The sequence below is a fragment of the Archocentrus centrarchus genome, chromosome 9 (assembly GCF_007364275.1).
Source record: "Archocentrus centrarchus isolate MPI-CPG fArcCen1 chromosome 9, fArcCen1, whole genome shotgun sequence".
Classification (NCBI taxonomy): Eukaryota; Metazoa; Chordata; class Actinopteri; order Cichliformes; family Cichlidae; genus Archocentrus; species Archocentrus centrarchus.
The window spans coordinates 27311212-27335784 of NC_044354.1; the positions used below are offsets into that span (position 1 = coordinate 27311212).

General features: G+C 42.1%; 1 protein-coding gene across 1 annotated transcript in view; it reads right to left on the reverse strand.

Annotated features, from left to right (window-relative positions):
• LOC115785873 (zinc finger matrin-type protein 4-like) overlaps window positions 1-13079 on the reverse strand; it is a 102912-nt gene extending 89833 nt beyond the window's left edge. The window contains exon 1 of the mRNA XM_030737792.1: window positions 12980-13079. The gene's annotated coding sequence lies outside the window, so the exon portion shown is untranslated. The remainder of the gene's footprint in view (window positions 1-12979) is intronic.
• Between the last annotated feature and the right edge of the window lie 11494 nt (window positions 13080-24573).

Genomic DNA, 24573 nt, shown 5'->3' on the forward strand with positions numbered 1-24573 from the left:
ACAACTAAAATAATTTTTGGGCAAAAATTGTATTCCCAACATCAGGTTTTAGAAAATAACACCCAATAGCTGCTGCTATGTGCTGCTAAGTGGTGAATGGCATTATTGAAACTGCTGCTCCTTTTCTTGATGTTTCTAAGGCCTTTGACACAGTTGACCATGCTACCTTTGTCAACAGACCACACAACACTGTCCTGTCTGCTGTAAGTTGGTTTTCAAGTTACTTGTCAGCTAGAGCCCAGTGTGTCCACTTTGCTGGGTCTTCTTTCTCTTTTCTCCCAGTATCAAAAGGAGTTCCCCAGGGCTCCATATTAGGACCACTACTCTTCTCTCTCTAAAACAAACCTTTGCAATTTATCAAAAGTTTCACCCAATTTTTAAGCAGAATATCACACAATTATCTATTGTTCCTCTCTTTCAGTAGTACAGATGCTCATATTTCTGCAGCCTGCTTTTGATATTGTTCAGTTCCATTTAACATTACTTATGTTGGTGTTAAATGCAGCCAAATCCAAGTTCATGTTGTTCTATAAAGACAAAGAGCTGTAGTCTAAACCTCCTAAAATCAGAACCACTCAGGGGGCTGAAATTGAAATGGTTACAACTTTAAATATTTAGGCATCATTATAGTTCAGAATTTGTCATTTTAAACTCACACTGAAAAGCGTGTGTCCAAGCTGAAACTTATATTTTCTTTTTTAGGAATAAATCTTGCTTCTGGTTCCAGGTGAGGAAGCGTTTGAGTTCTGCAACTTTTTTTTTTTTCTTAACCTTTATTTGATTACAGTGATCTGCTATTTATAAATGCATCTTGCCAGTACATAAAGAGGCTGGATACAGTCTACCATTGTCCTTTGTATTTTATTACTGGCTGTGTAAACCGTGTACATTACTGCTCTCTGTATGCTGCTGCTAAGTGACTATCTCTGTATGTCTGCAGACTTTCCATCGGTTGTTTGTATCTAAAGCTCTGCTTGGGAAGTTCCATTTGTGTGTCTATATGTGTAAAAACCACCTGAAATCAATGGGGGAGTTTAAGTCCATTTTAAACAAGTGAGAAAATAGTTCTTTTAGTCAATGTGACAGCCTTTGATGTTGCTCTTGTAATTGTCTGTTATTGCATATGAGATTCCGATTTTTGTACTCACTTGCCTGAACTGAATGTCAGGTGTATTTGTTCCTTTACTTGTTAATTATTATGTGTTATATTTGTTGTAATTTCTGATGCCCTCTTGGCCAGGTCTCTCTTGAGAATTTTAATCCAAATTAGAGCTTTACCTGGACAAATAAAGGATATATTAACAAAAGGTCAACCTCAGAACTTCTGGTCTAGTAGGACTTGCTTTTCTATTGATTTCCTTGAAAATATCAATAACTTCTGAATATCTAATAACTGAGTATATGAACATAGGGTCCCATGCTAATGTTTTTACTGAAATACTATTTGTGGTGAGCTCTAATGTAGCACAGAACACAACTGCGCACGTGTGAGAGGAGAAGACAAAAACACAGTTCTTCCTCCCACAGTGTGTGATAACACAGAAACACTGCTGCACTCTGAGTCATTCTGACACACACATGCACGCAGCCCCTCCTTCTGCCCTTGGTCTTGTCCTTCACTAACTCCGCACACACATGTATACACACTCACAGAACCTACCAAGGTAGCAGCAGCAGAGCCACTATTCCATTTAACATGCAGGATTTCATAGTAATAATAATAAGCAAATATATTCAGGAAGAAGCAAAATGCACCAGAAGATGAGACGCCACATCCAAATAGGAAGGAGCCATAATTTCATGGTTAATTAAAACTGGATAAACGAGGAGCTAATTGCAGGGAAATGTAATTAATGAAGCAGTAGGTAGGTGTATGTTGCAGGCTGACAGTCACAGTACAGACCTAGCTGACACAGAAGCTGTATTTCAGGCATGGAGCTGTACAGTAATTGTAACGTGCAATGAACTTTAGGAATGTGGACAAATTTCTGATAAACTCAGCCACATAGTTCTAAATATCCTTCTCATTCTTTGTTCCTTTCTGGTTCTGGAAAACCCATGAGTCACCTGAAACCTGACGCATGCCATATTTCAGCAGTCATGTACAGTGGGAATCTTTTTCTGTGTGTGTGTGTGTGTGTGTGTGTGTGTGTGTAATCTTAACCCAACACAGAAATAATTGGAGTTCTGCATTGGCAGAATATACTGCTGTGCTGCACTCCTCTGAATATGTAACTGATGGGGCCAGGAGGAGACAGAGAGAGAGAGAGAGGGTTGGGGCTGCCTCATTCCTATTCATGTAAGGCATAATAAAATAATCTTTTTGATTTGCAAGCAGTAAATTCTCCCTCTGCTGTCAGTGCTGTGCTGCACATTTTCATCTTGGTTTAAGGGAAGCAATGTCCCTGCCTTGTCTTGCTGCACTGGACTTGTGTTTTTTACCACTGTCACTATATCACAAATGCCAAAGCTGCAACATGCTCACGCTCACAGAGATTCCGTCTAAGATGCATCATTTTCTTTCTAGTACTGGAGTCAACAAGCTGCACCGATCCTTGAGGCGATAGCCTTGGGCTGCAGGAAACCTGGACTGGATTGGCCTGATTTTGGCCCAGATAAAAACCTGTATAATGCCTGGGCTAAATCTGGAGGTCAGGGAACACTCACTACTCATACGCATCTCCCCTAAGGCACACACAGAAGAAATAGGGCAGCCAAGTACAAGGGTATCCCAGCAAAAAATGGATAAAAAAAAGGACTTGCTCCCAACATAGCTGTGGACAATAAAGTCTATTGCTGCCAAGCGGAGCATACAGGGGAGCACTAAGCTGGGCTGACACAGTAGTCTCTGCTGCACACGATAAAGTGACCTTCACATTAAACGGCAGGCAGTACCAGCAGGGGCAGAGAATAAACCGTCACTGGTCTTCACTGGACAATGCATCAGAAGGCAGCAATAAGAATTAGAGTTTCCAATTTTTCACTCAAATGATTTGGGGGTCTCACTATTGCTGCAAGAAGCTGTTTTTTTTTTTTCCCTCTGCTGATTTCTGAAAGCATATTGTGCGTGTCCACACAATGCACTTATTCTTATTCCTCTTGGTGACATTATTTTTATTATTGCTTTATTTTAGTTATTTATTTTTTGTAAAAGAGATTTTGAGATTTCTAAATTTAGTGTATAATTTGTGAGCATCACTGACGTTCATCAGAAACACAATCTGAGGCTTTAGTTGTGGTCTTGGAGTAAGCAATCTTTTCTACATATGCCAATTTACTTAGTATGTAAAATTATCTGATTAATATCCAAATCTAGGTATGGTCACTACGAACATGGTGAAAGGGCTGGGCGATTACTTGCTCAACAATTACGGCAGCATTCAGCTGGTCAGGATATCTCTGCAATAAATGATGACCAAGGTGTAAAATGCTGTGATAATGCTGGAATTAATTTATGTTTCAGTAAATTTTACGAATCATTGTATACCTCTGAGGCAGCATTTAACCCAGCTGAGCTAGAGGATTCTTTTTTAAGGATGTTAAAATCCCATCAGTAAGTTCAGACCTGTCTAATGAACTGGAGAAAGATCTTTCTCTAGAGGAGATAAACTCTGCAATTAAAGATGTGCAAAAAGGAAAGTCTCCAGGCCCGGATGGCTTCCCAATGGAATTTTTTAAGAAATTTTTTGATCTGCTTCCTCCTCTATTATTATTATCAGTTTTTGAAGAATCTTTGAGCAAACAATCATTACCATTGTCTATGCGTCAAGATGTAATTTCTTTGCTATTAAAGAAGGAGAAAGATCCCTTAGACTGCAGTTCATATCGCCCGGTTTCACTATTGAATTCAGACTCAAAAATCCTTAGTAAAGTGTTGGCAAAGCGACTTGAACAGGTTATCCCCACAATTGTCTCACATGACCAGACAGGATTTGCCAATAATTGCCAATCCTTTTTATATACTCCCACCCCACCTGGCCATAAAAGTGATGAGTGTCATGGTCCTGGGCCGGTGGCCCAGCGTTTTGAGTTTCTTTGGTGTAGCTTTCTTTTGTTGTACTTTTTCTAGTTGTTTTCTTAGTGTTTCTTTTAGTTTTTCTGTTTGTTGTTTGAGTGTGCGGGTTGGTTTCCTTTGTTTTGTTTTGTAAGGTTGCCTTGTTAAGTTTCTGTGTTTAGGTTAGTATCTGTTATGTTAGTCAGTTCCTGTTTTATTTTGACAGTCTTGTGTTCCATGTGCTTTGTGTTTAGTTTTGCTTCCCCTTTGTCATTAGTCTCATTTGGTTCACCTGTCATCCCCTGTTGTTTCCACTTGCCCTAATCCCCTTGTGTGTATTTAAGCCCTGAGTCTTCCTTTGTTCATTGTTGCGTCGTCGTCATTGTTTCCCCCAGTGTTCCCCTCCTAGCTGTGTGTTTTGGTTTTTGGTTTTCTCCCAGGCTTCCTTTTGTTTTTTGCCCTGGTTGAGATTTCTGGTTTTTGTATTTTGTATTTTTCGAGTCCTGGCAAATAAACAAGTTTTACTTTACGTCTGCGTATGTCCTGCACTTGGGTCCTTCACTCCACACACAGCCCCTCACCGTGACAGAACGACTCAACCACCATGGACCCAGCGGACTACTACCTTTTTGAGCCTGACATGTGTGAGCCGTGGCTCGCTCCGGAAGACGAGTCACGGTATGTTGGCACGCGCCTCGCCCTGGGAGGGCCCGGCTGGAGGAAGAAACCTCGGCGTCGCCGCCTCCCACCTCTGTCTCAAGCTTCCTCACAGCAGCTGCCTGCCATGACAGCTGCCACCTCTCCCTCTGCCATTACGGAGATAGGTGTGGGTGGCTATTTCTCCTCCCCTTCGCAACGGAAGACGCCACTCACACCACCCCCACTAACCTGCTCTTCGCCCGCTGCATTCTTGGCTCAGATGTGGGACGTGGACGAAGAGCCTAACACCACCGCGCTTCCTGTTTACACAGGCAGGAGGAAACGCGGCTCTCGGCGGCGAAATTGTCAGTCTTCGCCTGCCGCAGCTATGGACTCTGTTTAACCCCAGCTCACCCCTGTTATCCCTGCCGGACCACCAGCAAATGGCTTCCACACCCCATCACAGCAACAGCCTGAGCCGAGAGTCATAAGGACGGGTTTTGCCAGGTTTTCGCCAGCCACTTCCTCCTCTTCGTCACCTTGGACCTGCTCTCCCTTGCCTGTTCCTCAGTCCGGCTGCCGCTCTCCTGCCTCCTTTTTGGCTGCGGGGTGGTCAGAAAAGGACGAGCCCGCTGCCGTGATACTGCCAGCCTCCTCTACCCAGAGGAGACAGAGACGTCACCGTCAGCGCACCGCACCACAGCCTGAGACTGTTTCCCAGCCTCCGCTTGTCCATGACGGGCTACATGGAAACAACTTTGCTGTGAGTAAAACTGCCTCTTTTTTGAGTAATGAATCCCCCCCCCCGGAAAATAAGGACTTGTCATGTTTTGTGTCTCCGCAAGGAGAATGTTTTTGGTACCGTGATGAGGTGGAGGTAATTGATTCACCTTTGTTGATGGAAGCCCTCGAATCAATGAACAGTCATCATCTACATGGGAAAACTATGCAGCCAGTATACCAGGACCATTATTCATTCAGTGCCAATTTGAAGGACTATTCAAGTGCTGCTATTAAGACTGCCATCTGTGTTTCCAGCCCCGTGACTGAGTTTCCCAAGCCTGCTAGACCGAACTATCAAACTGTGCATAATACTCATGTTCAACCTTTCCTGGAAACTGCTGTTTGTAAAACTCCACAAACACTCATTCCTGCTCCATGGAGGAGAGTAGCCGAGGCCAGGTTCTCTCTGGTACCCGCTTTGTTTTCACGGGTGGAGGCAGCCATGGACTGGCCTGCCCCTGCACCCGTCCCTGCTCCGCGAGTGAGAAGAACCCAGTCCTCGCCTTCTGCTTCAGAGCCTCCAGCTTCGCCTTCAGAGACCCCAGCTCCCCTTCCGCCTCAGTTAGCTCCTGCATTAGCCTCACAGCTTCCCTTAGCTCCAGCTCCAGCTCCTCAGGTTCCCTTAGCTCCAGCTCCCTCTGCTCACCCTGCTCCCTTAGCTCCAGCTCCCTCTGCTCGCCCCGCTCACCCTGCATCTGAGCCTTCAGCTCCCTCTGCTCGCCCTGCTCCAGCTCCCTTAGATCCAGCTCCCTCTGCTCACCCTGCTCCAGCTCCCTCAGTTCACCCTGCTCACCTAGCTCCAGCTTCCCCTGCACCCGTACCTGTTCCGCGGGTGGGGGCAGCCACGGACGGGCTGACCTCTGCACCCGTACCTGTTCTGCGGGTGGGGCCAGCCACGGACGGGCTGACCTCTGCACCCGTACCTGTTCTGCGGGTGGGGCCAGCCACGGACGGGCTGACCTCTGCACCCGTACCTGTTCTGCGGGTGGGGGCAGCCACGGACGGGCTGACCTCTGCACCCGTTCCTGTTCCGCGGGTGGGGGCAGCCATGGACGGGCTGACCTCTGCACCCGTTCCTGTTCCGCGGGTGGGGGCAGCTAGGTCCAAGCCTTCGCATCAGTTTTCAGCGTTAGCTGCAGCAGCAGGGTCTCAGTCAGCCCCTGTGGCTCTCCCTCGCACTCAGTCAGCCCCTGTGGCTCTCCCTCGCACTCAGTCAGCCCCTGTGGGTCTCCCAGCCTTAGCTTCAGTTTCTCCGGTCCCCTCAACCTCTCAAGTTCCTTTAACTCCCTCCTCTGGTTCAGTTCCCTCATCCTCTTCATCCCCTTCGGTTCCTTTGGTCCCCTCAGCTCCAGTCCCTTTAGTTTCATCTCCCTTGGTTCCCTCTGCAGCTCCGGTACCTTTAGTTTCATCTCCCTTGGTTCCCTCTGCAGCTCCGGTACCTTCAGGTCCCTCAGGTCCCTCGGTCCCCTCTGTCCCTCAGGTTCCCTCTGCTCTGGTCCCTTCAGCTCCCTTAGTGCCTTCGGTCCCTTCAGCTCCCTTAGTCACCTCCTCAGCTCAGTCCCAGCCTTCTCAGTCAACCTCAGCTCAGTCTTCTCAGTCTCCGTTAGATCCCACACTGCCAGTTTCCCAGTTATCATCCACGCCACCACCATCAGACTCACCTGAACAATCCTCTGAGCAGCTCCAGCTGTCCAGGGAAACAGACACTCAGCCTGCACCTCGGGTCTCTGCTCTGCCTCACCCTGCACCTGCACTTCATCTGCCTTTACCTCCATCTTCAGACTCACCCGATCCATCTGCAAAGCAGCCCCAGTCGTCGGAGGAGACGGCTGCGTGCCCTGCAATGCAGCCAGGGAGTCTCGCTCGGTCCGAGCCGCCGGGGGTCTCCGCTCTGTCCGAGCCGCCGGGGGTCTCCACTCTGTCCAAGCCCTTCGAGTGTCCTGAGCCTGCTCTTCACCTTTGTTCTCGTCGCCGCCGCAGCTGGGAGCGCAGTCGGCCTCTAGTCCTGCCTCGTTGTCGTCGCCACCGCTGGGAGCGCGGTCGGCCTCCTGTTCGGCAGCATGGCTCTTTCGAGTTTCCTGGCTCCTTCAAGTTCCCTGGCTCTTCTAGTGGTTCTGAGCCTTTCACGTGGCTGGAGCCTTTCGAGTACCTTGAGCCTGCTCGCCTTTGTCCTCGTCGCCGCCGCTGGGAGCGCGGTCAGCCCCCTGCTCGTCTTTGTCGCCACCGCCGCTGGGAGCACGGTCGGCCTCCTGCTCGCCTTCGTCCTCGTCGCCGCCGCTGGGAGCGCGGTCGACCTCCAGAATTGTGTTCTTTTGTTTGGACTTTTTTCCAGCCGTGTGCTGCCGCCTTCTGTTTCTTTCCTGGTTTGTTTTTTGGACATTGTTGCTCCTTGGGGTTTTGTTTTGTTTTTGTCTCGAGCCCTCCGTCCTGGTCCCCCTCCTCCTGCCCTGGTCTGGTTTTGGGTTTTGTTTAGACTGCTCCTTGGGGTTTTGTGTTTTGCCTTGTTAAGTTTCTGTGTTTAGGTTAGTATCTGGTATGTTAGTCAGTTCCTGTTTTATTTTGACAGTCTTGTGTTCCATGTGCTTTGTGTTTAGTTTTGCTTCCCCTTTGTCATTAGTCTCATTTGGTTAACCTGTCATCCCCTGTTGTTTCCACTTGCCCTAATCCCCTTGTGTGTATTTAAGCCCTGAGTCTTCCTTTGTTCATTGTTGCGTCGTCGTCATTGTTTCCCCCAGTGTTCCCCTCCTAGCTGTGTGTTTTGGTTTTTGGTTTTCTCCCAGGCTTCCATTTGTTTTTTGCCCTGGTTGAGATTTCTGGTTTTTGTATTTTGTATTTTTCGAGTCCCGGCAAATAAGTTTTACTTTACGTCTGCGTATGTCCTGCACTTGGGTCCTTCCCTCCACACACAGCCCCTCGCCGTGACAATGAGATCATACTTTCATTAGATTCTGAGAAAGCGTTTGACGGGGTGGAGTGGAATTACCTCTTTAGGACTTTTAATTTTGGTCCTAAATTTAGATCATGGGTGAAGTTGATATACACCTCACCAATAGTGGCTGTACGCACTAATTGCAATCTATCCAGCTATTTTGAATTGACACGTGGTACGAGGCAGGGGTGCCCACTCTCCCCACTTTTATTCACACTTGCCATTGAACCGCTTGATGTAGCGTTGCGGCAAAGTCAGGTGATTAAAGGTATAATTCGGTTCGGCACTGAACATAAAGTTTCCTTATATGCTGACGATGCGCTTTTGTATATTTCAGCCCCTTCGTCTAGTCTTCCTGAGTTACTTATTTTACTTCAAAAATTTGGGAGAATATCTGGTTATAAGATTAATCTTCTAAAAAGCGAGCTGATACCTGTGATATCTATAGAAGGGAAGCCTATGAGCACTGTTCCTTTAAAAACTAGTTCTAAAAAATTTAAATATCTAGGTATCTGGATAACTTGAACCTATAAGGACCTTTATAAGGCAAATTATCTACCACTATTGGTGAATCTTAGGCAGGACATTGCTAGGTTGGAATCCCTACCTCTCCCTTGCAGGAAGAATCAATTCAATCAAAATGACCATACTGCCTAAATGTCTATTTCAGAGTGTTCCTTACTAAGTCTTTCTTTTCTAATTTGGACAGCAAATTATCAGCATTTGTTTGGAATAAAAAGCATCCACGGATTGGCAGGAAGATGCTGCAATTACCTTGTAGTCTTGGAGGCATGTCATCCCCTAACTTTATGTACTATTATTGGGCAGCTAACATTAGAACCTTATTATATTGGTTAAAAAAGAAAACTCCTGTTCCAAGTTGGGTGGCCTCGGAAAGAGGCTCAATTGTATCTAGTTCTCTCTCCGCTTTACTTTACTCCAAGTTACCTTTTAATCAACCAGTTTCAATATATACTTCTAATCCAGTGGTAATTCACACAGTAAAAATCTGGAATCAGTGTAGAAGATCTTTCAAAAGTACAGAGTTATTATTGGCTGCCCCTGTGTCAAATAATCACATTCATTAACAGATACAGCTTTTAATACCTGGGCTCTAAAAGGAATAAATTTATTATAAGATCTATATGTAGATAATAGGTTTGCTTCATTTGAACTGTTGGTACAGAAATTTGACATTCATAAATCAGTTTTTCAGATATTTGCAATTGAGACATTTTGTAATGTCCAACTCTGAGTGCTTTCCTCTACGCCCTTCTACCTCTGTTGTTAAGATTCTGGAGTATAGGTCTGACACAAAACAATCCATGAGTAGAGTTTATACACTGCTTAATTCATACCATGATACCAATTTGGATTCTCTGAAATACAGGTGGGAGATGGACTTGGAGGAATCCATTTCAGATTCAGACTGGCAAAAGGTTATTCAAAATATTTATTCTTCCTCAGTTTGTCTAAGGCATGCAATAGTTCAATTCAGGGTAGTACACCGTCTACATTGGTCCAAAGATAAATTGTACAAGTTTAAAAAGGACTTGGATCCAACATGTGATCACTGTAAACTAACTCCAGTCACACTTTTACATACATTCTGGACTTGTCCAAAACTACATGGGTATTGGCAATCTATTTTTGATACTTTATAAGAAGTATCTGGACAAATTATTCACCTGTCACCACTCATCGTTCTCTTCGGGGTGGTCCCAGCAGATGTCATCCTCAGCAAACGTCGGAGTAATATGATAGCCTTCTGCTCTCTTCTGGCCAGGAGACTGATTCTGTGTAGATGGAAAGATCCACATCCTCCGGTATATGAACATTGGATAAGAGAGGTTATGCGTTACATTCATCTGGAGAAGATTAGATACACGGTCAAGGGATCTGTTAAAAAATTCTGCGATACCTGGCAGCCATTTTTGTCTTATTTTGAAGATATTTCGGCAGACAAATTTGTGTAGTGATCAGTTGTTGGTTGTATTATATATGCACAAACCTGAGATTAATATTAATTGCTTTACAAGCACAAGATGTACACATGTTGCTGTAATAGATCCGGCATAGAAGGGGTGGGGTGGGAGGGATTTTTGTGGTGATTGTGTATTTTTGTTGTTGTTTTATGTTTACTTAAAAAAATAAAACAATAAAAAGACTTTGATCAAAAAAAAAAAATGAAAACATGTTTGATTTGGTTGAGACCAGAAACAGACTGGCTCTCAAACAATTCTTAATGAGTTGTATAAGGAAAGATTAAAACACACACACGCATCTCCATAATTATTAGCATATACAAATAAACATGGGCAGTCAGGTTGTGAGCAATTGTTGAGAGAGTAGCTATGACTTCAGCTGGAGCTAAAACTTAAAGTAAGACCACAAATAATTAAAATAATGAAAATCCCAAAGCAAATCTGCTGAGGATCAGTAAATCTGTTTGCTCTTAGAGCTGTTTTTTGACTGGTGAATTTTGCTGCAAGAAACATTATTTTCCCTCTGCTGATTTCAGAAAACACACACACACGCACACGCACATGCAGACACAGACACAGAGAGTGTGAAATTCTTTCAGTGACCTACAGTCAGTCAGAAAAGATGGAAATGGATAAAAGTCTCTGATACATTTAACAGGAGAAACTACCCTTTATTCTACAGACTAAAACACGCCCACAATGATGTATTACATTAACTATGTATTACCCAAGTGTGAGAGGGAGAGAACGTCATGACACATCATGGCCAACATAAAAGCAGCTACAACTGGTAAATCAGAACCAGCCAACACCACTGGCTTGCCTACATGAGTTACAGCAGGTTTGTGTGCTGCCTTGCTCTGATGTTTTGCAGTGTGTGAGTTTGGAGGCAGACTGGTATACTATGTCTAAGTCTAAGACAGACAGAGAGACATTGATGCTCACATTAACACCTACAACCAATTTGGAATTGAGAGAGCCCATGCAGGTTCCAGTGGATTTAAACCCAGGACTTTCTTGATGTGGGGTGGCAATGTTAAACACTGCACTGCTGTGCATCCCTGCCTTTTACACTGAGCAAAAAGATTTTAGTACAATAAAGTTGTCATGATTGGACATTTGTCTGCAACACTGAAATTGATTGAAAAATCATGTCATGTAAGGCCAGCATGGGTGTTAAAATATACCAACACTTTATTTCCTAACCTGTGCCAAACATGTTTGAGAAGGACAACCAAAAAAACATGGCTGACATGCCTTTTCTATAGGCACACCATAAGTAACAGTTAGTGGAGAAGGTCATTCCTTCAATTCCTTGAACTGAAAACACTGTTAAACTATCTGATAATTCATTCAAACAATCTGATTCTGTAGCAAACTGCTGCTTGCAGTTTCTTAACTAATCTATACACAAATGAGCCCAAAAAGTCTGTCGTCCTCCCCACAGTGCAAGTCGAAGTCTAAAATGTATTAGGCAGGAGCGCTGTAACTGTATTGCATTCAGATTCGGCTGGGGTAAAAACTTTGAAAAAGGCGAAACTCTTCCGACTAGATGAATGCATTGCAGCATATCAGAAATGATGAGGCCAGTAACTACTGAGAAGCAACCTCCAGAGCTTCTGACCTGACCTGAGACTTTCTAATCTACAGTCTGTAATTTTCACTCCAACAGACAGAAGCCTCGGACCTGAATCCTGTAGATTTTTATTACTCAGCTGTCTCAGACTAGAGGACTGGGAGCTATGAAGCTCTTCTAATGGCTACCCCAGGCTGGCTCCAAAAGTGTCAATCCCCATACCCTGCCATGATAAAATGTCCAACTTCAGCCATGAAAAGAACTGATCTGGCGATACGGTTTTGAGGGATGAGCTAGAACAAACCTTATCAACCACAGCACAACTTATGGAATACAAACTGCCAATCTCGTATTAAGCAGGAACGTTAACATTTGGGCTCATCAGCGCAGATACCAATTCAGGCAGCGTTTTGCATGACACAGCAAAACATTTAGAGATTTAATATTAAAATCTGAATCTTTTTGTATAAAGCTCATTGATTGACATGTTTGACAAGATCCACTTTGACTATCTCTTCACAAGGTTAAATAATTCACTCCTTATCCTTGTCTAAGCTTTTCACAGTGTAACATAATTGTGAACAGCAGGTTCACAGTGTGAATGACCCAGCTGAGGGACTTGGAGGATATTCCGATTAGTTACACCAGCTCAGCGAAACACACAGCTGTGATTAGATGTGATGTGACTAAAGCTTTAAAATAAGTGTATGAAGCTGAGTTATTCACCCAAATAAACTTTCCACTGTTCAGCCTCTCATATCAATGATGAGGTCCAGACAAATTCTAAATAGGTTTGGGATTGATAAGCAAGTATTAATTGTAATAAACCTGATACTAGCCATCATTTCAGATTGAGACATTTTTAGAGGTCAACTCTGGACAGTTTCAGGAGAACTGGAGCAAGCAAGAGACAGCATACATTACATCCGCTCGCTATTAGTAATGCACCAGACTTTTACTTGTGTTACTTGCACATTGACATATTCGCCATCACACAGACTTTGTACTAGGGGGCAGAGAAAACCAACTAATGTCTGATCCAGCTTCATCGGACATTTGATTCTTACACGTACCTCACTCAAGAAAGTCCTTGAAAAGTTCAGGGCTGCAACTTGTGCGAAAACAGCTCAAATCTCTTACTGTTACAGGCTGTTTTGAAATCCTTCAGTGGAACTCCTCACAGACCAACGAGTCAGCTAGTCCTGCTCAGTAAACACTTTTAAAAGTTTTCTTTTGCTGTGAGTGTGGTGCACAATTGTGCAACGTGCTTAGAGTGGCCAATGAGTGTTGGAATTTGGAACACTACTTTCAGGAATATTTACTGTTCCACGACTTTTGTGGCTAATTAACTGAGCTAATGGGAACCAGCCGAACTGTCTCCAGTCTTAAACCTGTTTTTCAGCTATTCTTTCCTTCTTACTCCTGGAAAAGTCAGATGTGAAACTCAGTGAAAGTGTATTAAAATGAGTCAGATTATTCACAGCGTTCTGGTGCAGGGATGTTATGCGGTTCTAGTCAACACTGTCAGCTCTCTTACCCCTTTCTGTGGAACAGAATAGCTTTCTATATTTTTTATTTTACAACCATTGTTTGGCTTCTTTTTTGGCAGTTACTGTTTCAGATGGTTCACTGCCCTAATATATGTACTGTACCTCTGGGGTCCTGGCTTCATTCTGCTGGGCTCTGCTTTCTGCAAGGTGAGGGGTTTTTGCTAAATCCCTACCCTTCACTGGGTATAATGGACCACCTCCCTTACAGAGCAGCAATTCACATTCCTCCCTTTTCCAAAGAAGCATAGAGGGCATTTAAAATGGGAAGCACTTTAGGAAAAGAAACGTCTAGTCTAGGTTCCACACCAAGGAGAGCTACAAAATACATTTAGGTAGGTGAAAATTCATCATCCTCTCCTCATTTCATTTTTTAAACAGCAGAAGATTGACATGTCACTTCTCAGGGAAACGCTTGATAGAAAGTTCCTAACGCTGAGGTGCGCTTTTTGTTTACTCAGCTTTGTGTTCTATAGCCTGTGTGCATTTATGCTTTTGTGCTAACCAGTAAAGTGATATTTGAAATGGCTCACAGTACAGATATGATTTAGAGTACTATTTCCAGGCATGAGAGGCTAAAAGTGCTGCACCGTGGCTCCATAAAAATTATAGAGGAAATACTATATGTCCAACTTTTATTCCTCTATACCAACTTAAGAAACAGTACAAAGGACAGCAGTACAGCTTCCATTGTAATGCAAGCTTTGAATCTGCTTGTCTTTTTTCATGTCTTCTTGATTTTCTTCATAATTGCGTGTAGCTTTGTGCTTTTACACTTCAGTAGAGATGTAATAAAAAATTTAAAAAAAACAGTGGTGACTTTCATTACTCAAAATTTGAAGCAATGTTAGATGTGGATATTGTGCTGTTCTACTGGGGTTCCCTAAGGTTGTTCATCATTATCTTTATAAGTATTATTGTGGATGAGAGTGATTCAAATTAGAGAACAATAACTACAGCAGCAGAAAAGATGAGTTTGCAATAAATATATTTATGGTTACAGCTTGATTTGAAGCTGATGGCAGGGAAAGAAAGGTGTATTTATGAAGGAGCTTCTAATAAACATTAACCTTCAACATGCCATGCATGTGTATATGATGCTTCCTTTTCCAAACTAACTTTCTTAGGTGCAGGTTTTTTTCCACTGGGATGGGTTATCCACCAAGTCACCATCTTGCAAAATGATTGTTTCCAGCTTTACAGGGTTTGTCAGACAACTGACGTTTTTAGCACAAGCTGCCAGATTAGCATCAGCACTGTCATGCATCCCTTAAAGGTTCTCTAATTCGGCTCACAGGGTGTTTAATTTCTTCTGAAATAATTTCTTATTTCAGCTTTTTTATGATACAGAATATTTTGAAATGATGAAATATGCTTCAGCTACACCTCTCTTATTCATGACAGATTAATTTGATAATAATAAGTAGTTACTGAAATTTAGGAGCAACCTGGTATTCATTTCAAATACTAAGAAGCAAATATTACAGAAAGTACATAATGCATTGGAGTGCTTCATCTGCTGATTAACTGAGGTGAGTATGTAGTAATGCAAATATGCAAATAAGAACATTATGCTCTTGCATTATAGGCATGTGAAGCAGATTTGAAATGTATGGGTGCTTTGTGCTAGGTACAGCCATCTAATATATTCTGTGATAATTGAATCATTCTTATGTTTTTTTATGATTTACAGTACATTCTAATATAATTTTGTTTATTCTTAAACAAGACATATATTTATTAGGCAGTTTGTTCAGCTGCTCATTAACACAAATATGTCCTTGACTATAAAGTATCAGAACTTAACTTTACAATAGGTCGGGTTCCCAGGCTAGGCCCCCCGTGCTACGTGAAATACTCTCTGAAAGTCTACTAGAAGATGTGAAACAGCACTACGGACAGTCCCTACTTTGACTACCACTGAAACCAGCCAGCTGATCTATACCATGGCAACAGTGATCCTTGAGATGCTTGGCTATAAGGAGCAGTACCCTCCATGGAAAAGGAGACTAGAGGCTAAGATCAAGGCAGTACAGAGGGAAGTAAGGCAGCTAGCAGAGCTGCAGAAAGGTGTGATGAAGAAAGGAGTGCCTAAGAAGTACAACAAGCTGTCCATACCTGAGGCCTTAGAAACTGCCAAGCAAAAACTCAGAGCCTTGGCTAACCACTTGAAGAGGTATAAGAGAGAGATAGAAGCCAGGAGAATAACCATGCAAGGTGTATGCTCAGTGGCAGGGGAACAATATGAGAACGAGGTCTCACGGATGATGTTTGCTAAGCACCACCATCTCAGTTATGTCAGCTAACGAGTGAAGGACAATAGGAGCAGCAACATCGTCTCTATTTTTTTCCCTCACATTAATATTAGCGTTCATTCTGAATAGTAAACCTCTTCATGAACTGAATCGTCTGTAAACTTTTCAATTGTTTTGGACAGAAAAATCTTTTTGATTTAATTTGAAGCCTTATTTGAACTCTTGGACAGAGGCCAATTTTATTTATTTGCAAATTATATTTTCATAAAAAAATTGCATTCACTTTAATATACATTGTTTATTTGATATTTATTGTGATGGTCACGTTAATGTTAAAAATACAATTGATTTGTTTTGAACTCGTATTTTTATGGGGCATTATTTTAATTATGAGAAGAGACAACAAGGTCATGTTAACAGGTCTGCAGGCTTCAACAGGTGAGGTAAGACTGAAATAATCGTTGACTAATCGACTAATCGATAAAATAACTGTCAGATTAGTCGACTACCAAAATAATCTTTAGTTGCAGCCCTAGTGCAGGCTGTGCAGAGATGTCCCTGAGACTATCCATCACACAACAGCAGGGTGCAAGATGCTAGCAGGCAGGGCATACACGGAACGCCAGAACCAAGTGGCTGGCATAGTATACAAGAACATCTGTGCAGAGTACGACCTGGAAGTCCCAAGATCAAAATGGGATACGCCCCCAAGGGTGGTTGAGAACAACAGAGCTAAGATCCTGTGGGACTTCCAAATACAGACGGACAAACTGGTGAATGCTAACCAACCGGGCATAGTAGTGGTGGACTAGCAGAAGAAGAAGGCTGTAGTGATAGATGCATCAATACCGAGCGACAGCAACATCAAGAACAAGGAGCACGAGAAGCTTGAGAAAAACAAAGGGCTGAGAGAAGAGCCAGAGGGGATGTGGAAGGTGAGAGAAACAATGGTCCCGTGGTAACTGGAACACTTGGGGCAGTGGTCCCCAAACTGGGAGAGTGGCTCCAGCAGATTCCAGACCATCAAGATTCCTCTGGTAGAAGACCTGAACTTCAGGGAATGGGGAATTTTATATATATATAAAATATGGGGAATTTTATAGATAGATAGATAGATAGATAGATAGATAGATAGATAGATAGATAGATAGATAGATAGATAGATAGCTCATCACATCATCATGCAGCTTCCTTAGTGTATGTATGTATATATGCTATTAGAAATGTGTGCAAGAGTGCAATCTGCTGTATATTGCCCAAGGAGAGGTCAAGGCAACGAAGCAGAAGACTGCAGTCACTTCTTGTTCAGTCAACGTAACGCGGGACACCTGTGCCATCTCCAGTGTGACTGCTCCATCTACACGCAAGGATATAGAGGGAATGCTTAAGGCCTGATTTAATAGAAACTGGCAGTTGAATAAACCAGCAGGCTGACACCAGAACCAGCCAACCAATTGCAAACATTTGCTCACATGTATAATGGATATTAGATGTGCTTGACAACGTGGTGGAGATTTTGTGGACTGGACTGGTTATAGGTGAGCCTGTCAGTCTACCACGTTGTGAAACAGATTTCAAATGCATGGATAGATACTTTGTGTGAGGTACAGTCATCTGCAGCCTTTAATATTTTAAATATTAGAGTGCTGTGAAAAAGTATTTGCTGTATTTCTTTCAGATCAAAAAAACTAATTTTTAATATTTGACAAAGAAAGCCCAAATAAATACAAAATGCTATTAAGTGATGATTTCATTTATTAAGGGAAAAAAAGCTATCCAAATCTACCTGGCCTTCTGTGAAATAGTAATTGCCCTCCCCTTGTTAAATCATGAATTAACTGTGATTATCCACATAATTTGAAAGCTGAGTTCAGTTTCATTTGCCACGCACAGGTGTGATTACTGGAAAAAAAAAAAACACTTAAATAGAATCTGTCTGACAAACTGACGTAGGCTAGAAGGACTGCAATGAAACAAAAACAAATAAATTAATGAAGATTATCACCCAAAACCCAACGGCTGCATCTAACAATTTAGGCGTCTTTTTAGGAGTTTTCTTACATTGATGACGGAGATACATATGGGAGTGTAAGATCTCTTATTGAGACCTCTTTTTGATACTGTATATTTGTATATGTACTTTCACATTTTCTTATATAACAGATAATGTATGTTACACATTATAGTTGATTGGGTAAGTTTTATATCTGTGTAACTAATTATAACAAAAATTTTCATTGTTAGATATTTTTTGAGATATTATGCATATTTTTGATTTTGTTTGCCGTTAGGTTTGCGGTTGATTGATTGACCTAGCTGTGTGGCATGGAGCACTGTCCTGTTGAAAAAAATAAATCCTCACAGTTGGGGAACAGAGTTGGAAGTTTTCTTGCAGGATAACCTCGTGCATGGCTTCATTCATGTATCCTTCGCATGAATCTGCCCGATTCCAGCTTTGCTGAAGCATTTCAAGATCATCACCAATCCTCCACAAATTTTTTGCTGTGAGTGCAAGACACTGTGGCTTATAGGCCTCTTCAGGTTTCCATGTAGCCATTAGATGACCGGGTGTTGGGGAAAGCTGAACATTGGACTCATCAGAGAAAATGACCTCACTCCAGTCCTCTGTGGTTCAGTTCTTAGGGTCTTTTGACACGTCAACCTGGCTCTTCTTTGCTTCTTATTGATGAAGGGCTTTTTTCCAGCTTTACACGACTTGAGCCCTGCCCCTAGGAGCCTGTTTGGAACGGTTCTCGTCGTCCACTTCACCTCAGCTGCCATTTGCCATTCTTTTTGCAGGTCCCTTGATGTCATCCTACAGTCACTGAGTGACATTTTGAATGAGTTGACAGCCATCCCACTCAGTGGAGAGTCGTTTCTGCACTCTATTGTCCCTCATGTCTGCAGCTTGTCCTTGTTCTTATGAACCGCCATCTTAGTGCTGTTACAGTAATGTTAGTGAACAAGTGTGTGAAGTTTGATGGAACAGTATGCATGTATGTGAATTTGAAAATCCTAAGTCACATTGTTCGCGAGTTATCGCGTTCAATATTTTCAGAAACCCTGACCTCTGACATTGACCTTCAGGTCAAGGTCGTCGAAATTCGAACTGATCCAAGATTTTAAGTAGATGCATCTATGGTGTGAATTTGAACATCCTAGGTCACGTCGTTCTCAAGTTATGACCAACGTTAAAGTTTTTTTAGAACAGGCGCCTCTGTCGATAGAACAGAAGTATGACTGACCAGCCAATACTCAAATGAAAACATACTCTGTAGAATCAAATTATGGGTGCTGAACTCACCTCTGGTTGATAAAACTCCAGTGTCAGTACTGCTTTGTGTCATTTCATTGTCTCTCAGTTACTTTTGTAATAATTTTATCTTCTTTAGAAGAGCCTAACTTGCTTTAACAGACTAAATCAACAGTGACCTCAAAACTCATCAGACTGGTACAAAAAACCTGAACCAATGAGTCCACAGTCCCAAACACGCTATTTTACAATCTCCATCCACAAAGCAAGCACTGACTGACACCACCTCCTCCTTACATGAGAGCAGGTTATCACAGGGACTAGCATGACCAGGAGCGTGTACAGTTGTCAGATGCCATCAACTCATCCGGGTCCAGACGTAGGGTCATGCCAGGCCGTACGCACTCCCACAGTCTCTGGAGGCTGTGCTGCCGAGTGTATTTTTAGATAGTGCCACCTTATAAGCGCAGCCTGGTCGCATCACATCTGTGTAGTTTAAGTGGAGCCTCTCCCATCAAGGCAATGTGCCCTTTTACCAAGGGCCTAAGGTCAGACTACAGAGCAAACATAGATTTATTGTGACACTTAAAAAAACAAAGATGAAGCAATGTGTGAAGCCAGTCCGGGTTTTGTCACAAATTTTGTCAACCAACTTAAAAAAATCCACAAAACAAAGTTGCTGTAGGGTTGCTTGAAAATTTTAAATGAATTCAGTCACATTATGAAGACAGTTATTTCAGTGCTTAGTATTCATCATCACTTTAACCCCACTAATGTACCAGTTTTATTTCTGATCTAATAATGGCACTAACAGAAAGGTCAGGAAATGAACTAAATTACAAGAGTGTATCCTTTGGGGATGCTAAATAACTACAGCAAATCTTGAATTATGAAACTACATTTTGAGATAGCTTTTAATGAAAGAGATGGCCAGTGGAAATTCTGATGTGGTGCTAGATGAAAGGTCAGGAGTGAATCACCCTTTGGGGGATCAACACCACTGAAAGTGAGCAAGTGCTGCTTTTTAACCCAGTGTGAATTTTTACAATTTTACAGTATACTTAGGGCAGCATGGTGGTGTGGTGGTTGCCTCACAGCTAGAAGGTCTGGGTTTGAAGCTACCTTGGCCCGGGCCTTTCTGTGTGGAGTTTGCATGTTCTCCCGTGTCTGTGTGGGTTTTCTCAGGGTACTCTGGTTTACTTCCAATTAGTGGGGTTAGGTTAACTGGTGATTCTAAATTACCTATAGGTGTGAATGTGAGTGTGAATGGTTTTCTGTCTCTCTGTGTTAGGCTGGCGCCCTGTACAGGGTGTACCCTGCCTCTCGCTCCAGCCATGAACAGGATAAGCGGATGAGAATAGATGGATGGACAATATACTCACTGTTCCTCAACAGCAAAAGACTGGAATCATTGAAATGGACTTGAAGCCAGGAAATATATCTGATGCAATTATGAACAAAGCAGTGCTAAAATTGCCCAGTGGATCAATTTTTGACACAAATCCATTTCTAAATGAATTAACAAGGGTCTGTAGAGCTTAATGTTTCCTTCTCTTTACCTTTATTAAGCAGCCCAGTGTGTAAATGGTAAAATGGTAAATGGACTAGTTCTTATATAGCGCTTTTCTACTCAGATATGAGCACTCAAAGCGCTTACACAACACGTTCACATTTACCCCATGCACACGCATTCATACAAGCACTTCCATGATTAATGAATTAAGCTAAGTGCTTTAATCATCTAACATTCACTCACGTTCATACTCCAACGGAACGGTCGGAGAGCAACTTGGGGTTAAGTATCTTGCCAAAGGATACATTGGCATGCAGCCTGCAGTAGCCAGGAATTGAACCACTGACCTTCCAATCAGTAGGTGACCTGCTCTACCTACTGAGTTACAGCCACCCCAACAATGTATGTTCAGTGTCGGCAATTAACACTAATGAAGGATGTATTTGCATGTGCTTAGTAGTGGAGATTGAAATGAGTTATATTTTATGCGTCAGGAGGTCATCTAATTATTTGGTTGACTTTTTTTTTATTATTAACCCCATACTAGAGTAATATCAACACATTACCCCACACATTTCACCCTGGTTTATTTGCCAATACCACAATTGTTGTCCAGTCTTTACAATAATGGAGTTACTATGAACAGACACTGAAGAAAGAAATCTTTTTAATTTCTGGCCTTGGACATTAGAAACACGGCCACTGAACATATTCTTGAATTTAGCAGAATCATCCAGTGTCATGAGTGTTTCAGCCTCACACGCAAAATAAATCTTTGTGACTGGAACTGTAAACTCCTTAAATTTTAATGTAGAGGGGCATGTATCTTGGACTTCTTTATATTATTATTATTATTATTATAGAGGATATGCTAAACAACCAATGTTATAGTTAGACTGTATCCTTCTAATTACTGACTGTAATCACCACATGGCGTTGTTCTGAACTCTTGAATTTTGACCTCGAAGTATAAATCTGGAGTTTCCACCTTGACATCAAGGGATGTGCAGAGCCATGAACGTCTGAAATAACTCATCAGTTTAGCAACTCTGTATTGTAGAAATATTATGTTAATTTGTCCTACATCATTGAGGACAAAATGATTAAATGACTAATATCCTTACGCTTATAAAGGGAAGAAAAAACCCTTCATGACTGAAATTGCGCTTTATATTGTAAGGTAAAGACCCTACAATACTTACACAGAAACCCCAACAATCAAAACAAAAACCCTATGAGCAAGCAATTTGGGGAATGGTGGGAAGGAAAAAGTCCCTTTTAACCAGGCTCAGAGAGGAGCAGTCATCTGCTGCAACCAGTTAGGGCTGAGGAGAGAGACGGGACAAAAGACATGCTGTGGAAGAGAGCCAGAGATTAATAATAACAAATGATTAAATGTAGAGTGGAGTATAAACAGAGTAGCGTCAACTATGTGATTTCAAAAGTTAATGAATGCGGTGTAAAATATTTGGGGTAACACTGATTCAAACATGGTCCAAACATATTTGGGATGATCATAAGAGTGCAGACAATACCCCCCCCACCCCCCATCATCCCAATCCCTAACTACCAGTAAAACAGTAGCTCTTTCTCCTGGAACAGATATTAACCCTGAGGTTGATTTAATTTGAGTCACAGTGAGGCTCAGAGGAGTTGTTCTGTCAGGTCCAAATGTTTCCCTTGGCTCTCACTCTAGACTAATTAAGGGATTCTGTATCAAACCACATGACCTAGAGATCTTTCTGTCCCCATTCTGCAAAGGTTCATGCGGCTATTAGTTGATATATAAAATGCTGATGGGAAGAGAGCTTGTCTCTATAGACACATTTGAAGGTTGCTTTCCTTGTGGATGTCATCTTGTTACAAGCAATAAAGTCACTGTCAGCAGGGGGTGCCACCTGGAATGTAGCCTACTGTATTGTGAATTTGAATTCGATTGATGCCTAAAGACTGTTTTGTTTTGTTTTTAAGTTTTCACTGTGCTACTACAGTCACAAAAATGAAATTTGAAAATTACTTTTCTGCCTGGAACCCAGAAATCCATTTGCGTAAGCACAGAGAAGCATTTTGAAAAGTTTTAATCTAAGGTAGGCAACAACAGTCCAAAGTTCCTCTGCAAGCATCAATTAAACCCCTTAAACCTCAAGTCTATTTCATTCAGTTTACAGATATGTCTTCTTTTTTTTAATCCAAGTAATTTCTTCAGGCTCTGTACAGTACCTTTGCTTTGTTTAATATGGATATATCTGATCTATGAAAACTGAACAAAGCCTCATCCCTCCTTTGCTCGTCGCATCCTGCCCCTTACTCTTCTACATCAGACCAGGATCCACCAACTCACAAGATATCTCACAACACTCAGCTCAGCACACTAGATCACAGATTGGGAAAAAACCAAAGAAAAACACACAACCTTCCCATACAAAGAAGACTTCGCTTACTCAGCCATCATGTCAACACAGCAGAAAACTTGTGAAGCCTGTTTGATTTTAACTCCCCTTCCTTGGTAACCAACAATATGGAAAGATATTCTGGGAAAACAACAGGACCCACGTGGAAGTCATTTCCTGGTCATGGTGGTGACAAAGTCATTACAAAGAAGACACCAAACTCTAACTGACAGCCATACACAAATGCTAACAGCTTTGATTTGGCCTGCAGGTCAATCTCAATGGCCGATGAGTCACAGATAGGCAGCTGAGAAACACAATGGTAGGAGGAGGTCTAGCAGAAGAAAAAACTGAAAGTTTGATGACAGTAAGTCTCCACATCATGGAAAGCCTTTCTTTCTCATTGAGAGCCGTCTTGAAAGCAATAGAGGAAACTGTCAGAGGTGGAATTGGACAAGAAGATAGTTGACTCTGGAGCCGGAGAGGGCAGGCAGTAAACAGGGTGCTGGCGGCCCTCAGGTTCCTGCTGAATCATACTCTTTAGTTGAGCATGGTTGACCATTATCCCAGCGGATCAGCCAGTCTCAGTTCTGGCAAACATCACCTGATGACTCAGCTGATAACTTTAACCAGTGACGTGTCTGCTATCTTTGGTAGTCTGTTCTGTATGAGAGTGTTTGTTGCTGCTCTTTCCATCCCTATTTTTCTGTGTATGCACTAAAAGGTGGGAGAAACCAAAACAGAATCATACAACATATGGAAGTAATAATCTTCTTTTGTCTGTAGTAGTAACGACTGAACTATATTAATTAGTAACTACAGACATTTTTGCTTGCTTTTAAATTATTTTACTACTAATCTAATACGTTTTTGTTCAATATTCGCTCTCTATTCACCTCAGCTTGGATCTCCACTAATTCCACAGGGCATTACCTGGTTGTTTAGCTGCAACAGGTTTTATTATAATAATCAGATGCTTCCTATTTGGTTCTACTCTCATTAGGTGCCACCTGAGGCAACTGAAATGTTAATGAAAACACTTTTCACATCAGAAGAAGTACAACCTGAACTCTTATTACACACTACAACTGAATAGGACTGAACACTATTTTTCTTAAGCATGAAAAGCATAAAGATAATGGCAGAAAAATTAACTGTGGCAACTGTAAAACAAAAAAAAAAAACTTGTGTAACAAATGTACTAAATAAAAATGAAATGAATCAGTTTACGATTTTAGTCCCACTTTGATACAGATAAACAGAGGATGCTTCAGTCCACTAAAGGTCACTATAGACAGAAGCCGCAGCACACTGCAATTACATGTATGTACACTTACCAAAATTAGGGGGATGTGTTTTAATATCTATATATTTTCCTAGTTTGATATTACAGTAATATGACCATATAGAAACAGGTGGAGTATGATGTAAAGTGTCATATGGTCCAAATATTGCACTTTGGTTGTCTTGACAAGAGCTACTGGAAAACAAAAGGAAGGTTTTCCATGTTCCAGTCAAGTGTCTCTGATCCCACATGGTTTCAGTCTGAGTGATAAAAGTACCAGCACATCCAGACAGGAGGAAGACTCACAAAAGAACTTAAAACTAAAATGTTTATCACATGAAACATTACATACAAAGTCATTTTCTGGAGGGTGGGGGGACTGAAGAGAAAGAAATTAATGAAATATAGTGAAAAAGAAGAGAAA